This window comes from Mirounga leonina, unplaced genomic scaffold (assembly GCF_011800145.1).
Source record: "Mirounga leonina isolate KUSES-001 unplaced genomic scaffold, KU_Mleo_1.0 Mir_125, whole genome shotgun sequence".
NCBI lineage: Eukaryota > Metazoa > Chordata > Mammalia > Carnivora > Phocidae > Mirounga > Mirounga leonina.
In genome coordinates, this window is record NW_023270305.1 from 6,514,381 (window position 1) to 6,533,325 (window position 18,945).

General features: G+C 39.2%; 1 long non-coding RNA gene across 1 annotated transcript in view; it reads left to right on the plus strand.

Annotated features, from left to right (window-relative positions):
- The first annotated feature begins 12,457 nt into the window (after nucleotides 1-12,457).
- Nucleotides 12,458-18,945, plus strand: part of LOC118007614 — a 97,552-nt gene continuing 91,064 nt past the window's right edge. The window contains exon 1 of the long non-coding RNA XR_004678439.1: nucleotides 12,458-13,057. This is a non-coding gene — a long non-coding RNA (uncharacterized LOC118007614). The remainder of the gene's footprint in view (nucleotides 13,058-18,945) is intronic.

Consider the following 18,945-nt stretch of genomic DNA (forward strand, 5'->3'; position numbering starts at 1 on the left):
CAGCTGATTGACTGGGTTTCTTACTCTAGTGCACAACTCTGGGATGGATACCCTGGAGCCCTTCTCGAGCACTTAAGCATTGGTTGTTCGCTTAACCTGCACGTCATATTTTGTTGCAGATTGTGCGTACGCGCGCGTGCGTGTGTGAGTGTGTGTGTGACTATGCCTGTATCCCTACTAGACCGTGGGCTTCCTATGGCCAGCACCTGCTTTGTTCATCCTATGTAGCATCTTCAGGACCAAGCACACTCTTTCCCGTAGTTGACGCCCAATTAATCATTGCTGGTGGTGAATAACAAAGAAGTGGAGCAGAGGATGCCCCGGGGTGCGTATTGATCAGGGAATTACCCAAATCTCTTATTTAGAAGCTTACAACCTGAACCTGGCTGGGGGTAAGAATAAATGAGTGCTTTTTCAGTTCCATTTAACAGATATATGTGGATCACCTCAAGGTTAGAGATTAAAATGTACCATTAAATACTGATCCCAGAGGAAGAAATGCAAATTCACGTTCAACTAATGCCTGTCGGTGAGATATTAAGCTTGGGCCAGCTTTCTATGATTTAATGAGCTGTGAAAGAGAGCCTCACGATCTTCCATCTGCTGCCCTGGGCTTGTGGTCGCAACCATGACATAGCCAGATTTCATCAGCAGTTATAATGAAGACCAGCAAATGCCCCGTCAGCACAGAAGACCACTGAAGGTCAGGGACAGAATAAAAGGAAAGAGCATCACTTTCACCCCATTGAAGATATTTTCAGCTGATGGGTATTCCTGAGACAGACTGTCTGTTCACAGGGCTTTCATTGCATTTATATGCACCTGCTTTACGCTGCGTGCCATGCAGAAGCCAGAGGGCGCATGCTTGAATTAGACACAAGGAGCCACGGGACAGCCATTTTAAAAGGTCCCTCACATTTATGGACAACCTGACACTTTTCCTTTCAATAACCTGGCCTCTATCATTATAAAGGTATATCATAAAATGTAAATATAAAGAAATAAAAAGAAATAATGGCTGTATCCTACACTCAAAGATAATTGTTGCGATTGTGCTCAAGGTTTCATCCCTGTATCTATGACTGGGCAATTTTCAGTAGTTGAGAACATAAGATACATTCTTCTTTTTCACTCACTTTGTAACACAAGCATTTCCACAAGTTAATACATAGTCCCTTTACAGTTTTTGCTCCATTTTCAAAAATTAAAGTATAATTAACACAGTAAAATTCTGTCTTTTTTAGTGCATACCTCTTGTGAGTTTGATGAGTGTGTTCTGTCACATAACTACCACAATAAGATACAGAAAGAATTTCATCATCTCCCCCCCAATTTTCCTGGGCCCCTTTGTAGGGAATCACCCAAGCCCCAGATCCTGGCAACTACTGATCTGTTTTCTGTTGCTATAGTTTTGGTTTTGCAAGAATTTTGTATAAATAGAATCTATAGTAGGAATGCTTGGGTGGCGCAGTCAGTTAAGCATCTGACTCTTGGTTTTAGCTCAGGTAATGATCTCAGGGTTGTGATCTCAGGGTCATGAGATGGAGCCCTGTATCAGACTCCACACTCAGCACGGAGTCTGCTTAAAAGACTCTCTCCCTCTCCCTCTGCCCCTCCCCCGGCTCTCTCTCTCTCTCTCAAATAAATAAGTCTTTTTAAAGAAATAGAATCTATAGTATAAACTTTTGGGTCTGGCTTCTTATACTCAGCCTTTGAAAATTATGCATGTTGTTCTGTGTATAACTAGCTTGTTTATTTTTATTGCTGAATTGTATTACATTGTATGGATTGACCATACTTTATCAATTCCCTAGTTGAGGTACATTTGGGTTCTGTTTGAACTGAATTAGATTTTAGTGGTAATATAAAAAACAAACAAACACTATAAACATTCACATAGAGGGTTTTGTATGGACGTTAAGTTTTCATTTCACTTGAGTAAATACCTTGAAGTGGATTGCTGTGTCATATGGTAAATGAATATTTAACTCTATAAAAAAAAATCCACCTACCTAGTGCCCAGATTTTGATTTATAATACTATTCTCTAATAAAAGGAACCTGGGCTCTTTGGATGAATGCCTGATTCTAAGACTAGAGCAGGAAATACATAATATATAATAATATATATGAGCTTGGAGCATTGGTGGGAGTATGTCCGAAGGGCATAAGGACCAACTGAAAGACCTCCCGGTGCCCAAAGGTGGGACAGTATGAGCAACAACACAAATAAGGCAGTATTAGATTATAACCTAAAATATAAAAGAAATATGCATGTGTCTGTGCTAATATGATAAATGATTAAATAAATTAATAAATGGGAAGGAAAAGACAAATCTCCCATGCAGAAGAATTTCAAATAAATTATGTAGCTACTCCACTGTAAAAAAGGGAACCATAACACTGCACTCCTGAAGGATGGGCTGCACATGGTGATTTCCTCCAAAGTGGTACAGTGTGGAAAATGGAGAGTGTGGCAAAAGTCATTTTAAAGTTGAGAAACACTACCTCAATCAGGTGATCAAGGTCAAATCAACAGTAAACAATAATGTTGATTGTATATACGTTTGTATGATATGATGAAAAGGCACTTTCTCCTGTGATTATCCCCACAGAAATCCATAATCTCAGTCTAATCATGAGAAAAACATCAGACGGGGTGCCTGGGTGGCTCAGTGGGTTCAGCATCTTCCTCTGGCTCCGGCAAGGTCCTGGGATTGAGCCCCACATTGGTCTCTCTGCTCAGCTGGAGTCTGCTTCTCCCTCTCCCTACCATGCTCTCTCTCAAAAATAAATTAATTAAAAAAAAAGGAAAACATCAGACAAATACCAACAGAGAGGCATCCTGCAAAATACCTGACCTATACTCAGAATAGCCAAGGTCATAAAAACAAGGCAGTTCTTTTTTTTTAATTTAATTTAATTTTGTTATGTTAGTCACCATACAATACATCATTAGTTTTTGTTTCATTGTTTTCATATAACACCCAGTGCTCCATGCAGTACGTGCCTTCCTTAATACCCATCACTGGGCTAACCCATCCCCCCCACACCCATCCCCTCTAAAACCCTCAGTTTGTTTCTTGGAGTCCATAGTCTCTCATGGCTCATCTCCCCCTCCGATTTCCACCCCTTCATTTTTCCCTTCCTTCTCCTAATGTCCTCTGCTATTCCTTATGTTCCATAAATAAGTGAAACCATATGATAATTGACTTTCTCTGCTTGACTTATTTCGCTTAGTATAATCTCCTCCAGTCCCATCCACGTTGATGAAAAAGTTGGGTATTCATCCTTTCTGAGATACTATCATAGTCAAGAGACATGATGACTACATGTAATGTGATATCCTAGATAGGAGCCTAAAAAAAAAGGGGCATTGGGTGAAAAATTAAGAAATATGAATAAACTGTGGACTTTAGTTGATAGCAATATATCAGTATTGATTTGTTGATTGTAACCAATGCACCATACTAAGGTAAGATATTAATAATAGTAGAACCTAGCTGCAGGGGTACAAGGGAACTCTACTATCCGCTCAATTTCTCTATAAATCTAAAAACCATTCTAAAAAATAAAATCTACTCATTAAAAAGACCTGCAAAACTCCTTTCCAAAAGTGACGGTATTGTTTTATATCCCCATCATTAGTGAATGACTGTTTCGATCGCTCTACTTCTTCAGTAGCACGTGGTATGGTCAGTTTGTTTGATCTTAATCATATTCATAAGTATAAAATATCTTCTCTGTAGTGTTGCTGTTCAACTATTTTTTTCAATCTATTTATTTTTTTGGGGGTTGCTTGTTTTCTTACTTTTGAGGAGGGACAGTTTTTTTACTATATATTCTAGATACAAGCCTTTTAACAGAAATGTGACTTGCAGGTTTTTTCTCAGTCGGTGACTTGTTTTTTCATTCTCTTCAAAGTGTCTTTTGAAGAACATAAATTCTTAATTTTTATGAAGTCCAATGAATTAGTTTTTCTTTAAAAATTTTTTTTAAATTTAAATTCAATTTAATTAACATATAGTGTATTATTAGTTTCACAGGTAGAATTTAGTGATTCATCAGTTGCATACAACACCCAGTGCTCATTCCATCAAGTGCCCTCCTTAATGCCCATCACCCAGTTACCTATCCCCCTACCCACCTCCCCTCCAGCAACCCTCAGTTTGTTTCCTAGAATTAAGTCTCTTATGGTTTGCCTCTCTCTCTGTTTTTGTTTTATTTTATCACTCAGCATCAGGGAAATACAAATCAAAGCTACAGTGAGATACCACCTCACAGTAGTCAGAATGGCTAAAATTAACAAGTCAGGAAATGACAGATGTTGGCGAGGATGCAGAGAAAGGGGAACCCTCCTACACTGTTGGTGGAAATGCAAGATGGGACAGTCACTCTGGAAAACAGTATGGAGGCTCCTCAAAAAGTTGAAAGTAGAGCTACCCTACAGCCCAGCAATTGCACTACTTGGTATTTACAAGATACAAATGTAGTGATCTGAAGGGGCACCTGCACCCCAATGTTTATAGCAGCAATGTCCACAACAGCCAAACTATGGAAAGAGCCTAGATGTCCTTCAACAGATGAATGGATAAAGAAGATGTGGTGTATATATATATGTGTATATATATATATATATATATATATATATAATGGAATATTACTCAGCCATCAATAAGAAAGAAATCTTGCCATTTGCAATGACATGGATGGAACTAGAGGGTATTATGCTAAGTGAAATAAGTGAGTCAGAGAAAGACATCATATGATTTCCCTCATACGTGGCATTTAAGAAACAAAACAGATGAATATAGGGGAAGGGAGGGGAAAAATCAATTTTTCTTTTATGGATTGTGTTCTTGATGGTATAGTGTTGGAGGAGGCCATCAAGAGGACATGACTGCTGGTTGACCTGTGAGCCGGACCCAGGCAATCAGAGGCTCCTTACTCCCTCCCTTATCTTTGGAATGTATGTTCTGCCCACCATTCCCACACTAGGAGCTGTTTCAAGGACATGGCCTTGAGAAAGTAAGGTGTTGTTGAGACCATCTGGACTGAATACATAACTCTAAGTAAAGGTCTCTAAGTAAACCTTTAAGATTCTGGCTGGTGGGTGCAGGGATCTACTCATCTTGTGGTCACCCAAGACAAGCCTTGTATGTTAGTTCCCTTGTTTGTTGAATCTGTCCCTTACTGATCTAAAGTGGTCTGTCCTTGACCTCCATGTATGGAGGCTAGTTTGTGAACCAATGTTATCTAATAACTCTTTACTCAATCCAGGATCACTAAGATTTTCCCCTAGAAATTTTTTTTAAAGATTTTATATATTTATTTGTCAGAGAGAAAGAGAGAGCACAAGCAGGGGGAGCCTGCAGGCAGAGGGAGAAGCAAGGAGCTTCTCCCCGCTGAGCAAGGAGCCCCATGCAGGACTCCATCCCAGGACCCTGGGATCTTGACCTGAGCTGAAGGCAGACGCTTGACCAGCTGAGCCACCCAGGCATCCCTCCCTAGAATTTTTATAATTTCAGGTTTTACATTTAGGTTTATAATTCATTGTAAGTTAATTTTTGTATAGGTTGTGAGATAAGAATAGTGGTGTATGTGTGTGTGTGTTTCTGTGTGTGTGTGTGTTTTGCACATGGATAACCAATTGTTCCAGGTGGCATTTGGTGAAAAGACAATTCTTTGTCCATTGAATAGCATTTATGCTTTTGTTGAAAATCAATTGATCATATATGCTGGCTTCATGATGGACCATCTATTTTGTTTCATTTATCTATCAGTTTATCTTTTTGTCAATACCTCACTGCCTTAATTGCTGTAGCTTTATAATAAGTCTGGAAATCAGGTATTATGAGAACTGCAACTTTGTTATCTTTTAAAAAAGATAATGTTTGATTCTTTGGTTCCCTTCCCCTTATATAGAAATTTTAGAATCAGTACGTTGATTTCTGTAAAAATCCTGTTGAGATTTAATTGAAATTGCATTGAATCTATAGATTCCTTTCTTCTGCTTGCTTTGGATTTGTTTTGCTTTCTTTTCTAGTTTCTTTTTTTTTTTTTTTTAAGTTTTTTTATTTATTTGCAAGAGAGAGAATGAGAGACAGAGAGCATGAGAGGGAAGAGGGTCAGAGGGAGAAGCAGACTCCCTGCTGAGCAGGGAGCCCGATGTGGGACTCGATCCCGGGACTCCAGGATCATGACCTGAGCCGAAGGCAGCCGCCTAACCAACTGAGCCACCCAGGCGCCCTTCTTTTCTAGTTTCTTAAGATGAAACCTTAGATCACTGGTTTGAGACCTTTTGTCCTTTTCTACCACTTTTCATGCCATAAATGTCCTTTAGAGTACTGCGTTTAGTATGTCACACACATTTTGATGTGTTGTTTCTCCATTTTTACTCTCAAACTTTTCACTGAGTGCCTCCAGCCGAACATTAGAAGTACCTGTGGAGCTTTGAAAAATGCCGGTGTCCATTCACTCCCAAGGCCATGTGAGTCAGAGAATCTGGGGGTGAGGACCCAGGCATTGTTTAGTTTTCATAGTTCCTTAGGTGATTTTAATGTTCACTAAGATTGAGAATCCCTGCTTTGACCTTACTGAAAGCAATTCCTGAACTCTTGTGTGCACATGTTCAGCTGGATGCTTGCTGAAAAATTCATATTCTTGCACCCACTACTAGAGATTTTGGTCCAGCCCATACATGTGATGGTCAGTGGAAACTAAATTTTTTAAAAAGGTAGATGTGACGCTGATGCATGTGGTCCTCAGACTACACTTAGAGAAAACCTGCATGAGAAAATCCAATCAAATCCAATCTTATCAAAATAAGAAATGAGCCCCCGCTGTGGGAGCAGCTGTATGCACTTCACGAGGCAAAAAATAACCCAAGTACTGTTGGCGCCGTTGGAAATGGTGCCTCCCCCCAACCCATGTGATGTAACAGAACAAATCCACGGTGGCAAAGAAGGTTTCCTTGCTTGGAATAACTGGGATGGCTTTGCTATTACAACTCCTGCCCTTAACATCATTTTCCAAGGCCAAGTAAAAATATCTTCATAGATTTCAGGTCTTTGCTCATGCAGTTTGCTCTGTCTAAATGCCTCTTTTCATCTAGCTGACTCCTACTCATCCCTGCCACTCCACCCAGGAAGACTTCTTTTATCTTGTTTCCACACTAGAAGTTTCCAGACTTCTCCAGTCTACATTAGGTACCTTTGCTGGGGGACCTCATAACCTCTCTTCTTGTTAATATCAAGGGTTAATCATCTACTTACTCAACTGAATCCCTCACTAGACCTTTCAGGACAAGTCTAGTCTGTCTTCTCTATCTTCAGGGCACAGCCTGGGCATTGGCCATAATACCTCAGGAAATGTGTGCTGAGCTGATCTAAACTGAGTACTTTCAAATATCAGGTGTCCCACCTTTCTGCCTTCCTACTGGGTTCAGTTGAGGAGGCAGTCAGGGTAGTGACTCTCCACATGTTCTATATCAACAACCCCACCATCTGGAACCTAATCAATATGTGGGAAGGGGGGGGGCATGGAGTGGGTGTGGAAGCTCAGCTGGCTCTGCAAGTTTCCAGCTCAGGGTTGGCAAACAATTATTGTTCAGAAAAATGTCTGATCAAATGAAATCAGAAAACAAAGAAGGAAAAAGCCAAAAGATATCCAGAATAAGGATGCAGAGGCCCCACCAAGTCTTGAATCATGGAAGAAAAACTTGCTCAACTTACTCTTTGTTAGATTCTAATTACTCTGAAATATCCAAACCCAGTTCCAGGCTTATGAAGTAGAAGAGACTTATAATCAGAGAAGGACTTACTTTTGTTTCCCCAGGAAATAGGATAAATGAGAAGATTTTTCCGAACATTCCAGTTAATGGATTAATGTAATGAGTGTTGGTAGGCCAAATAATGTAGTTGTATAAACAAGTGTTTAAACTGCTGCCAACCAAGAAGTTTAATCTCCCTGACAGAAACTGAGTTTTTAGGCCCCTTAGAAACATCCACTTACAAGTAAACAAGTTTAAAAACACAGTATTTCTCAATCTCACAGTCTCAGTCCCAGAGCATGTGTTTGTCACAACATGTTGGATTTTGCTGTAGGCGCTTGTAAATAATAAAATTGCTTTCCTTTAAAAAATAATAAAAATGCTTGCACATTCCCCATGGTTATTTAAAGTAGAGATAATTTGTTTTTTCATATAGAAATGAATGCATGAATTATTCTTTTTTTTTAATTTGAAGAATGAAATAATGTCCTTTCCAGTGTAACGTCGGTTAAAGAGCAGGAAATGGGATTGTCTCTGGGAGCGTCAGGGAGGAGAGATCAGTTAAACTCCAAAGTCTAGGGCAAGAGGAAGAATTGGGGATGGTTGAGCTAGTCAGCTGCAGAGTACCGGGCAGGATTGATTGATGAGAACTTCATTCACTCAATCAGAAAATATTTATCAGGTACTGACTATGTGTCAACCACTCTTTTAGTAGCTGAATGATGATGCAAGGAGATTTCACAAAACAGATTGTGGGATAGAAATCTGTAGAGGTAGAAACAGATAGAAAGAGCTCTGAACAAAGAAATCTGGGTTTAGTTCTGTGAATGCCTGGGGTAATTTCTCGCCCTCTCTGGGTGGCTAGTTTCTAAATGGAGGAGGGGAGATGAGATTAGACCACATGATGTCCAACGTCCCATCCATCTCTGTCATCAAGGTATTATCAGGTGACTGAAAATGAAAACAGGCATCAGGGATTTCAGTGTGGGAGCTCAGTTTGGGACTAGACTTTACATACTGCTTACACCACTCGGGATGAGGGAGACAGAGTGTGCGTGACTCTTTCTGAAGCCAGTGTGGGAAACTGAGTGGCAGGTTAGTGGAAGGGTTTGAGAAAATAACAGGTAAGGACTGGGTCTATTTCTCCATGTCCCTGTACTACCGTAGGGATGGGCTGTGGTCAGGATGAGCACAAAGACTGAAGCCGGCCTTACTGTCCACTGCATAGTGATGGTATAGCAGCAAAAGGTAACTTTATGATAGTCCTGGTTTGTTGCTTTTATGTCTCACTCTGTTCTTAGCTCCATGAACTCTCCCTCTGCCCTTTTCTATCTGTGTGACGTTGGGCGGTTCAGATTGAGATCGATGCATAGATTATATGAGTTTAAACATACAAGACACTTAAAGTAGTGCTTGATACTGAGTAAGTTCTAGAATGTTGGGGTTTTTTTCTTGCTTCTATGAAAGCACGGTAATCTGAGATCTTCTACTGTAGGGCCAAACAGTGAATATATATTCCTTTAGAGTTACTCTCTCATAAAGATAATGATGACCGTGTCCACCTCCTTGAACTGAAGTACATATTCTCTTTCACAAGGATTTCCAACTGCAGGCTGGTATTTTCTCCCTGCACCCAGTTACACCTTTTGTCCTTGCCTCATCCACCTGCTGTTGGGAGTGTCCTCCCTAAAGCTCAATTCTGATCATATCGTTCCCCTGTTCAGAATTCTGTGGTGGCTCCTCATTGCTTACAGGATACAATCCCAAGCCCTGAGCTTGCATTTCCAGCTCACTGTGCTCCAGCCTCGTCTCACACCATATCCCACACACAGCACCCTCTATCCCAGGGCTTCCCAAACCCCCGTGTGCTTCAGAATCGCCTGGAGGGCTTGTGAAAAACACGTGCTTCTGGGCCTCGTGCCCTGCATTCTGATTCGGTGAGTCCGAGATGGGGCCTTGAAATTCTGCATTTCTAACAAGTTCCCAGGTGCCATTGACTCGGCTTGCTGGGGACCACACTTTAAGAACCATTGGTCTAACCACACGAAGTGATGGCTCTTTGGAGGGATATCTGGTGCATGCTTTTGCATCTCAGCCTGTCTCATACTCTGTCTTCAATGTCCTGCTATTGGTAGAGTTCACTCATTTTTCCAGCTACTTTTACTTTCTAAGGAAGGTTGTCTCTCACTCAGAATTAGGCAGGGAGGCACTCTCTTATGTACTTCCACAACTTGCTGCTTATACTTCTATTTTAGTATTTATTCCATTCTACACTGTACTAGAGCTAATTGTGTGTTTGCCTTCTCTTTTATTCAATCATCAGTCCCTTGAGGGAAGGGACCATAACTCATTAATCTTTGAATTCTCGAAAGGCTTAAATTTCACTGTGGCACCTAGGAGGCCACCCCAGTAATTACACATCCCCCCTTCTCCTTTCTCTGCTTACTGTAGCCCCCAGGAGGGACGGCAATCTCAAGAGTGGCAGCCACCCCTCCTTCTGAGGCTCAAGGATTTGCACCATCTAAGTATCTGAACTAATGGATTGCATCAGTGATGTTATAGAGAAATTCACCAAAGTTAGCAGGGAACCAGCCTAAAATTTTGGTCTGGTAGGTTTCAGAGCTACCTATATCATGAAGATACTACACCACATTACAGTAAGTCGAGCTGTCATGGGGAACACTAGCTAAAGTCAACTCCAGTCTAATCAGGTGTTTGAATTATTTTTAAAAGGAAAAGTGCCAGAAGCGATTTCTTCTCTGTGGATAGACTTTTCTTACACTGAATGTGCAGGAAAGAAGCCGGGGAATTAGTAATGAAGCCGGGGTGAGTGAGTGCACAGTCTGCAGAAAGTTTTGTTCAAAGTAAATTTCAAGAAATATAAAATAATCAGTCTCCTTAAACACCCTTTCCATTCCCAAAGAGCACAGATTGAACTCAGTTCTCCCATATGACTCCCTTGCTCACTGTTAGTGAGGAAGGTGCTTCTTAGTCTCTCCTGCTCCAGCTCCTCTTCCCCTGCCTTCCTCATTAGCACGGACCTGTTCCTCTCACTGTTGGTTTCCTATGCTGCACACTATTCTTGGGAAATTCTATCTGACCCCATGAATTTCCCTGTCCCCCTTATGCTAATGACTGCATCCAGTCTAGATTTTTCTCCCCCTCCTCAGACCCACACTTTCTCCTAGCTCCCTTTGGCTATTCCATAGGGGTCTCAGCTTCACTATGCATCTAAATTAATTCACCAATTTCCTGGTACTCTGGTCATTTGCAGGGCATCGATTACAAAGTGCATGGGGTGGTTTAACCACTTTAGAAAACTGTTCATTCATTTCTACAAAGACTGAACAAATGCATAATGTGTGACCCCCAAATTCCCCTACTAAGTAGATTGCTAACAGAAAAGCTGACATACATTCACCAAAAGATATGTACAAGAATGTTTAAAGCAGCGCTATTTGCAGTATCCCCAGACTGGAAACTATCCAAGTGACCCATTGACTGGATATATAAATATGGTTTATTCATATGATGAAATGCCATGTAGCAGTAACAACGAACAAGCTATGTGGATGAATCATACAAACATAATGTTGAACAGAAGAAGCCAGAGACAAAAAGAACACACCCTGAATGCTTGCATTTACATAAAGCTCAGAAGCAGGCAAATGAGTTTATGCTGTTAAAAGTCAGGAAAGTGAATACCCTAGGGAGAATAGATGGGAAGGAAGCACAGGGCGGTGGAGGGGAGCTTTAGGTATGCTGGTGATATGCTTCTCCTCGATCTGGATGCTGATTTACATGGTGGTGTTCAGTTTGTGAAAATTCCTTGAGCTATACATTTAAGAACTGTGTACCTTTTTTTTAATGTATATTATACTTTAATAAAAGTTACAAAAACAGAAATGAAAAGACAAGACAAAGAATAAGAGCCCCTGCTCTCAATCTCTTTTCAGCTGAGTTTAGGTGCCAGGTATGATTTCTGTCATTTCCTTATTCTAGGACATTATGGCTTATTTCCCCCTTGGTGGCCAAAAAATGGAACAAAGGACCCCAATCGAGTGAGAAGACATACTATAAGAGGGCAGACTGTGTGCAAGACCTAGTCAAAGCGATGTTTATAAACATCCAGGTGGCTGTCCTGGCCTCCACAGTTGCCCCTTCTCAGCCCCCAAGGCAGGTCTCCAAGGACACTGGCCTCAGCTCAGAGCTCAGCCTTAGGAAGAATTTGCAGGTTGAAGCGCTGTTGTCTGAGTAGCCTGTGGACCCAGGCTCCTTATCCAATGGACTACAAAGGTATTTTTGTGTGTGAATCGAAGTCATAGTTTCTATATAAATGAAATTTTTTTTAAAGGTTTTATTTATTTATTTGACAGAGAGAGACAGAGCGAGAGAGGGAACACAAACAGGGGTAGTGGGAGAGCGAGAAGCAGGCTTCCCTCAGAGCAGGGAGCCCAATGTGGGACTCGATCCCAGGACCCTGGGATCATGACCTGAGCTGAAGGCAGACGCTTAATGACTGAGCCACCCAGGCGCCCCTGTAAATGAAATTTTAAAAGCTGTCATTGGCCAGAGGTCTGGATCGTATCACAAATGGGATATAGTCCAGTACTGAGTTGCAACCTTGGTGTTTTAGTTAACAGATAAGCCCTGGAATAGCAGTAGATGAACTCAGTAGAAGTTTACTGATACCACATGTAAAGTCACGGTGGTAGTAGCATGGAGGTGGGGTAGGCAGAGAAGGTTCTGCTCCATGTGGTCATTCAGGTTTATGGAGTGTCTGGCTTCTTCAGCATGTGGCTTCCAAAGTCACCTTAGGCACTGATATCCAACTGGCAGATTGGGGGAAATGAGAGTGGAGGATTGTGCAGCTTTGTGGGTCAGGTCTGCCACTTTTCATTGGCCAGATGCGGTCATATGAACTGATCATATGACCACACCTAATGTCAAGGGAGGCTAGGAGGTGTGGTCCAGCTGTGAGCATGGAGGGAAGGAAAACGAATTTGACGAATAGTTAGCCAACCTCTGCCACTCTTGGAGTTAGCTGCAAGCAGGGAAAAATTAAACAGAGGTGAGAGGTGGGTGTGAAAGCAAATGTGATCCTCTGTTGGCAGGACTGTGCGACAGGTGAGGCGCCAGGCGAAGCCTGATGGGCTGAAGGGAGGGATCTAAAATAAGACTGAGTCTTCATCATAACTCAGTTAATTTTTTTTAGGGGCATGGGAAGAAAGGATGCCATAGCCAGAAATTGGAACACTGGATAAGAAGCACTCATATCTATTCCCTGGTGAGTAAACAGAAGAGAAAGACCAACTTTTCTAATCCATGTCTTCCTGTGCTAACTTGTTCCTTTTCTTATATTATCTGGTATCTGTAGTCATGTGACCTGATATGGGACTAGTTTTCCCATCTCTACATTTATCCAAGTATTTAGTAAGTCCTACTAAGTCCCTGCCCTAAATTTTATTGACTCATTTGCATCATTCCATTTCCACTATATGGTCCCATTTCTGGGTTTCTTTAGCTCTCAAGTGGGCTTTCATAATAGAGCTCAAACATATTTTCCCACTTAGAACCTCTTCACTCGATCTAGCCTCCATACAATGTCAAAATAATTACAGTACCATTATTCAAGCATTTCACGGACTCCACAAGATCTATCAACTTGAATATAAACTCCTTAGTTTAACATACACAAGATTTCTTAGTCTAATCCCTAAGTGACCTATCAAATCTTATATCTGCCAATTTAAAGACCCTACAATGATTCATTAGTATATATTGGCTAATTGAATTTAAATAAAAAATAAAGACCCTACAAACTGTCTATTCCAGATGATTCTAATTCCTTGTCATTTTCCACTCCACAAGTCCATTTCACAGGTGGTGAGCTCCTAATCATTAATAACACCTGATTCAAATGACACCTCTTCCATGAGACATCCAGGACTCCACCAGGAAGAGTTCATTCTTGTAAGATTTGCCTCTATTATAGCACATATTACATTGCATTGTATTTTCTTGCTCTCCACCTCCATTGCTAGACTGCCCTGGGAGACAGTGCAGTGTAGTGGAGAAAGCACGGATTTAGGAGCCAAATTAGATCAGGACTTGAATCCCCACCTCTCCATATTACTACCTGTGGTGCTTTAAGTTAGCCAAACTCTCCGAACTGCAAGTTTCTCTTCTATTAGATGAGGATAGTAATATTTACCATGTGAGGTTGTTGTGAGGATTATGAATATGTACAATATCTAATATTGGCCCTGGCATCATGTGCCCAATTTATTTCTCCTCCCTCTTCCCCTCCTCCTCCTCTACTTCCTTCTTGGATTTTGTCTCATATAAAAGGCATCATGAGCACTTGGTGAAGGTTGGTTTAATGAGTGAACTGGAAAGCTCAGAAGTCTGGAGCTGTTCAGTGCCCACCCTCATCATAGTTCTCTGTGCTTCCATCCCCTTGCAAGGAGGAAGACATGCAATGTTCTTTGTCCTTAATGATCATATTAGAAAAGGTTGGTGTACTCTTTTGACTATGGCGGGGAAAATTTTCACCAGGATGGTTAAAATAGGAAGACGTGTTTTTGATTACTTTAGTTTTATGGAATAGTTCTATAATACTACTTCTATAGTAATTTTATCAGTAGTTTTACTTTAGCTTTAGATTTTTTAAATCAGGCACTGTAAGTTCTTTGACTCAGTTCTTTTGATTTCAAGGCTGTAGTGGCTATTCTGGTCTTTTGTTTATGTATAAATTATTTAATCAACTTATCCATTTCTGCAAAAAAAGCCTGCTAGAAATTTGATAGGAATTGCCTTGAAAATGTAGCCAATTTTAACAATACTGAGCCTTTTAATTTATGAATATTGTTTACTTATTTAGGTCATCTTTCATTTCCCTCAGCACGATTTTGTAGTTTTCAGTATGGAGGTCTTGACTATCTTTCATTAGATCTGGTCCAAGTTTGTAAAGATTTTTAGTGATATTGTAAATGATACGGTACAGTTTTGTTTTCTAGATGTTTATTGCCAGTCTTTAGAATTTTTAACCTGCAATCTTGCTAAATTAACATATATATGATTTCATAGGGTTTTCTACTAATAAAACCATGTCATCTATAGTCTTATTTCTTCCTTTCTAATCTGTATACATTTTATACTTTTTCTTGCCTTATTATATTACCTAATATTTCCAATAAAACATTGACTAGAAATGGTAACAGTAGATGTTTTGCCTTATTTGCTCTTAAAGGAAAAGGGCTTAATATTTCACCATTAAATATGTTATGTGTAGGATTTTGTAGAGGCTATTTATTAGATTGAGGAAGTTCCCTTCTCTTCCTAAAATTTTTATTTCTTATCATAAAATGTTGAATTAATTATTTTTTAATCTATTGAAATGGTTATATGATTTCTCTTCTTTCCTCTGTTAAACATTGATTGATTTTCTAATGATAAACTATCTGTGCATTCCTAGAATATACCCTATAGACCATGATGAATTATCCTTTTTATATATTACTAAAGTGGATTTACATATTTTATTAAGAATTTTTACATTTATGTTCTTGAAAGATATTCCTTTTTAATTTTATTTTCTTGTAATATCTTTATCTGGTTTTGTTATTAAGGTTATGCTGGCCTCATAAAACAAGTTTGGAAGTCTTCCCTTTTCTATTTCTTGAAAAAGTTTGTATAGGATTCATATTGTTTCTTCATTAAATGTTTGATAGAATTCAGCAATGAATTTTAGCAACTTTGTGGGAAAGTTTTCCATAAAAATTCAATTTTGTTCATAGATGTGTAGTTATTTACAATTATTGTTCCTCCTTGTCATTTATAAAAATGTGTTTTCAAGGAGTTTTTCCCATTCAAGTTGTTGAATTTACTGGCTTGAAATCAGTCATATTTTTTGTTACTTTAAATTTTTTAAAACTTTGAAATAAATTTATATTTACAAAAGAGTTGCAAAGATAGTACAGAGTTTCAGTTCGTCCTTCACCCAGCTTCCCTTGACGTTAACATTAAATAACCATAGTAAATTAGTCAAAATTAAGAAATTAACAGTGATACAATACTACTGGTTAAAGACGATTGAGATCTCACCAGTTCTTACACTAATGTCCTTTTTCTGTGCCAGGATCCAGTGTAGGATACTACATATTTTTAGTTGTTTTGTTTTTCAGTCTCTTCCAACCTGTGACACTTTTTCAGTCTTTCCTTGTTCATGACCTTGACAGTTTGATATATATAGGTAGCAAATATTTTATCTAATTATTTATATGAGGTTTTATAGTTTTGAGTCTTAATTTTCTTCTCCAGTCCATGTTTGAATTAATTTTAGTATATGGTATGGGATATATATCAAAGGTAATTTTTTTTTCTATATAGGTAAAGCCAGTGTTTCTAACAGCATTTGTTGGAAAGTCTATCCTTCACTCAGTTGTCTTTGTGAAAATCAGTTGTCTATTTGTGTATGGGTTTATTTCTGGACTCTGTTCTGTTCTACTGATCAGTCTATCCTTAAGCCAGTATTATACTTGATCATTGTCTGCATCATTGTTAGGACCTCTTTGGAGGTCTGCCTTATGAATTCAGCTCCAGACTCCAGACTCTGTCTTTCTTCTTATCTTGATCAAGCCTCCTGAGGGCAGCTTTACTCTATTCTGTGAAGCCTAAGAACGCCTTGCCTTTCTCTCAGAGATCACCCACCTGTACAGCAGCCTGGACATTTTCTCCAGAGTTTAAGTGAAACAATTGTAGGGCTCAGTCTCTTTGTTTTAAGGATCAATCTCCTGCATTGGTTGTATCCATTGTCTGAAAATTGTTGTTTCGTATACTTTGTCCAGTTTTTTTTTAATTGCTTCAAATGGGAAGGGATATCCTGTGTCATTACTCTATTTTGGCCAGAAGCACAAGTCTGTATTGATTTTTTAGGTATACATCTTCTTGATTTATTTTACCAGTTGCTTTAGATACTGCAATATAGATCTTTAAGTTATCAAGTTAAACTTCAAATAAATTATACTGTTTAATACACATTAAAGAGCCTTACAAACATATATTTCCATTCACTCTTCTGTTTTTTGTGCTTTTATTATTTTATATTTTTTCTCTGTATATACTAGGCCATAATATCTTGTTATTCCTCATATTTTAAACTGCAAATAGCCTATAAAACATTTCAAGATAGTTTCAAGATGCTAACAAAAAAGGCTTTTATATACCTTTTTGTGTTCTTTATTTTTTCCTATAGGTCTGAAGTTTCATCTGGTTTAATTTTTCCATCAATCTGAGGAAACTTCTTATCTTTTTGTTCAAGATTAATCATTTGTAACTTTATGTGAATAAAAATATCTATTATTTTGTCTTCATTTTTTTTTTTTTTTTTTAAAGATTTTATTTATTTATTTGAGACAGAGAGAATGAGAGAGACAGAGAGCACACGAGAGGGGGGAGGGTCAGAGGGAGAAGCAGACTCCCTGCCGAGCAGGGAGCCCGATGCGGGGCTCGATCCCAGGACCCCAGGATCATGACCTGAGCCGAAGGCAGTCGCCCGAACCGACTGAGCCACCCAGGCGCCCCTGTCTTCATTTTTGAGGGATATTTTCATTGGATATAGAATTTTAGATTGACACCTTTTTTCCCCCCTTCTCAATACTATTATTGTTCCATTGCTTTTTAGTTTCCACTGTTTTTAATGAGAAGATAGCTCTATTCATATCACCATGCTTTTTTGCTTGGGGTCCATTTGAGATTTCCTTTTTATCTTCAGCTTCACATGTTTTCATCCTTATGTCTTGTGTAGTTTTCTTTGTATTTATCCTGGTTGGGATTGGCTTTATGAATCTGTTTCATCAATTTTGAAAAGTTCTTGGCCATTTTATTTTCTTTCTTCTGCTTCTGGGATTCCAATTACATGTGTGTTAGGGCTTTTTTATATTCTCCTACAGATTTCAAATAGTCAGTTTTTTTTGTTTTTTTTTTTTTAATCTTGCTTTAAAGTCTCATTTTGGTTACTTGATGTTCACTGGTCCTTTCCTCTGCTGTGTCCATTTTGATTCTAAGGCCTTATATTGAATCTTCATTTCTGATATTGTATTTCTCATTTCTACTGTTTCCATGGGTTTAAAAAATAGTTTCTATTTCTCTACTCTAATCACTCAGCTCTTGAAGCATGTTGGACACCTTTCCACTAGGTCCTTAGCGTTTTTATCCCACTTTCAAAACCCAGTCTGACATTTCATCATCTGGGCTATCTCTGGTCCTGCTTTCATTGACTGGTTCCTCGATTGTCCATGGGCCACATTTTCTTGCTTCTGATGTATTTATACTTTTTGGTCATATGGCAGACATTTTGCATAAAAAACAGACAGAAGTAAGCAGTGTTTGCCCCCAGAAAGGAACACATCCTTCTTTCTATCAGTCTTTCAGAGTGAAGGCTGACATCAATCTGACCCATCATTGAGCTGAGCCTGGGCTCTGGAGTGGCTTTAGTTTGATTCAGTTCACTCACTGCAGGCTTTAGCTGTTTTGAAGGTGGCTTGAGACTTTCTTTCCAGCAGGATTTATGCTCGCGGAGATCTTTTTATGGATTAAAACTGAGTTAACAGCTTTCCAAACTGTATGAAAACACTCTGTCTTATAGTTTGGCTGTAAGATTGATGGCTTGCTAGGGAGCTCTCTCTTAGCTGTGTTTTTGTGGCTTAAGGAAATATTTTTCCCTGCTGCCTGACCAAGACTTCTGAGGGCAGCTTCACTTCACTCTGAAGCCTTCAAATGCCTTGCATTTCTCTCAGGTGTCTTGCTGACTTTTGGTTCTTCACCTTTTCCATACTATGATCCTATGTCTCAGGAAATGGTTTGCCTGCTTGAGAAAACTGAGGAAGACAGTGTTTCTAGAAATGCCTGACTCTTGATAACTGAGAGATCTCTTCTTAGTTATAACCAAAGTTCAAATGTGTGCATCAGGAAAGAAAAAGACACATATACTAATTTAGATTCTCTTTGTATGTTTGACATCCAGGATGGAAATGAACTTTATTTTTTCCAAAACCAAATTCTGCCTATGTAAGAAAATTAATGTACTTTTATAAATAAAAATCCTACTAACATTCTAATACCATGAATTTCTTTTCTTTCTTTTTCTTTCTTTCTTTCTTTCTTTCTTTCTTT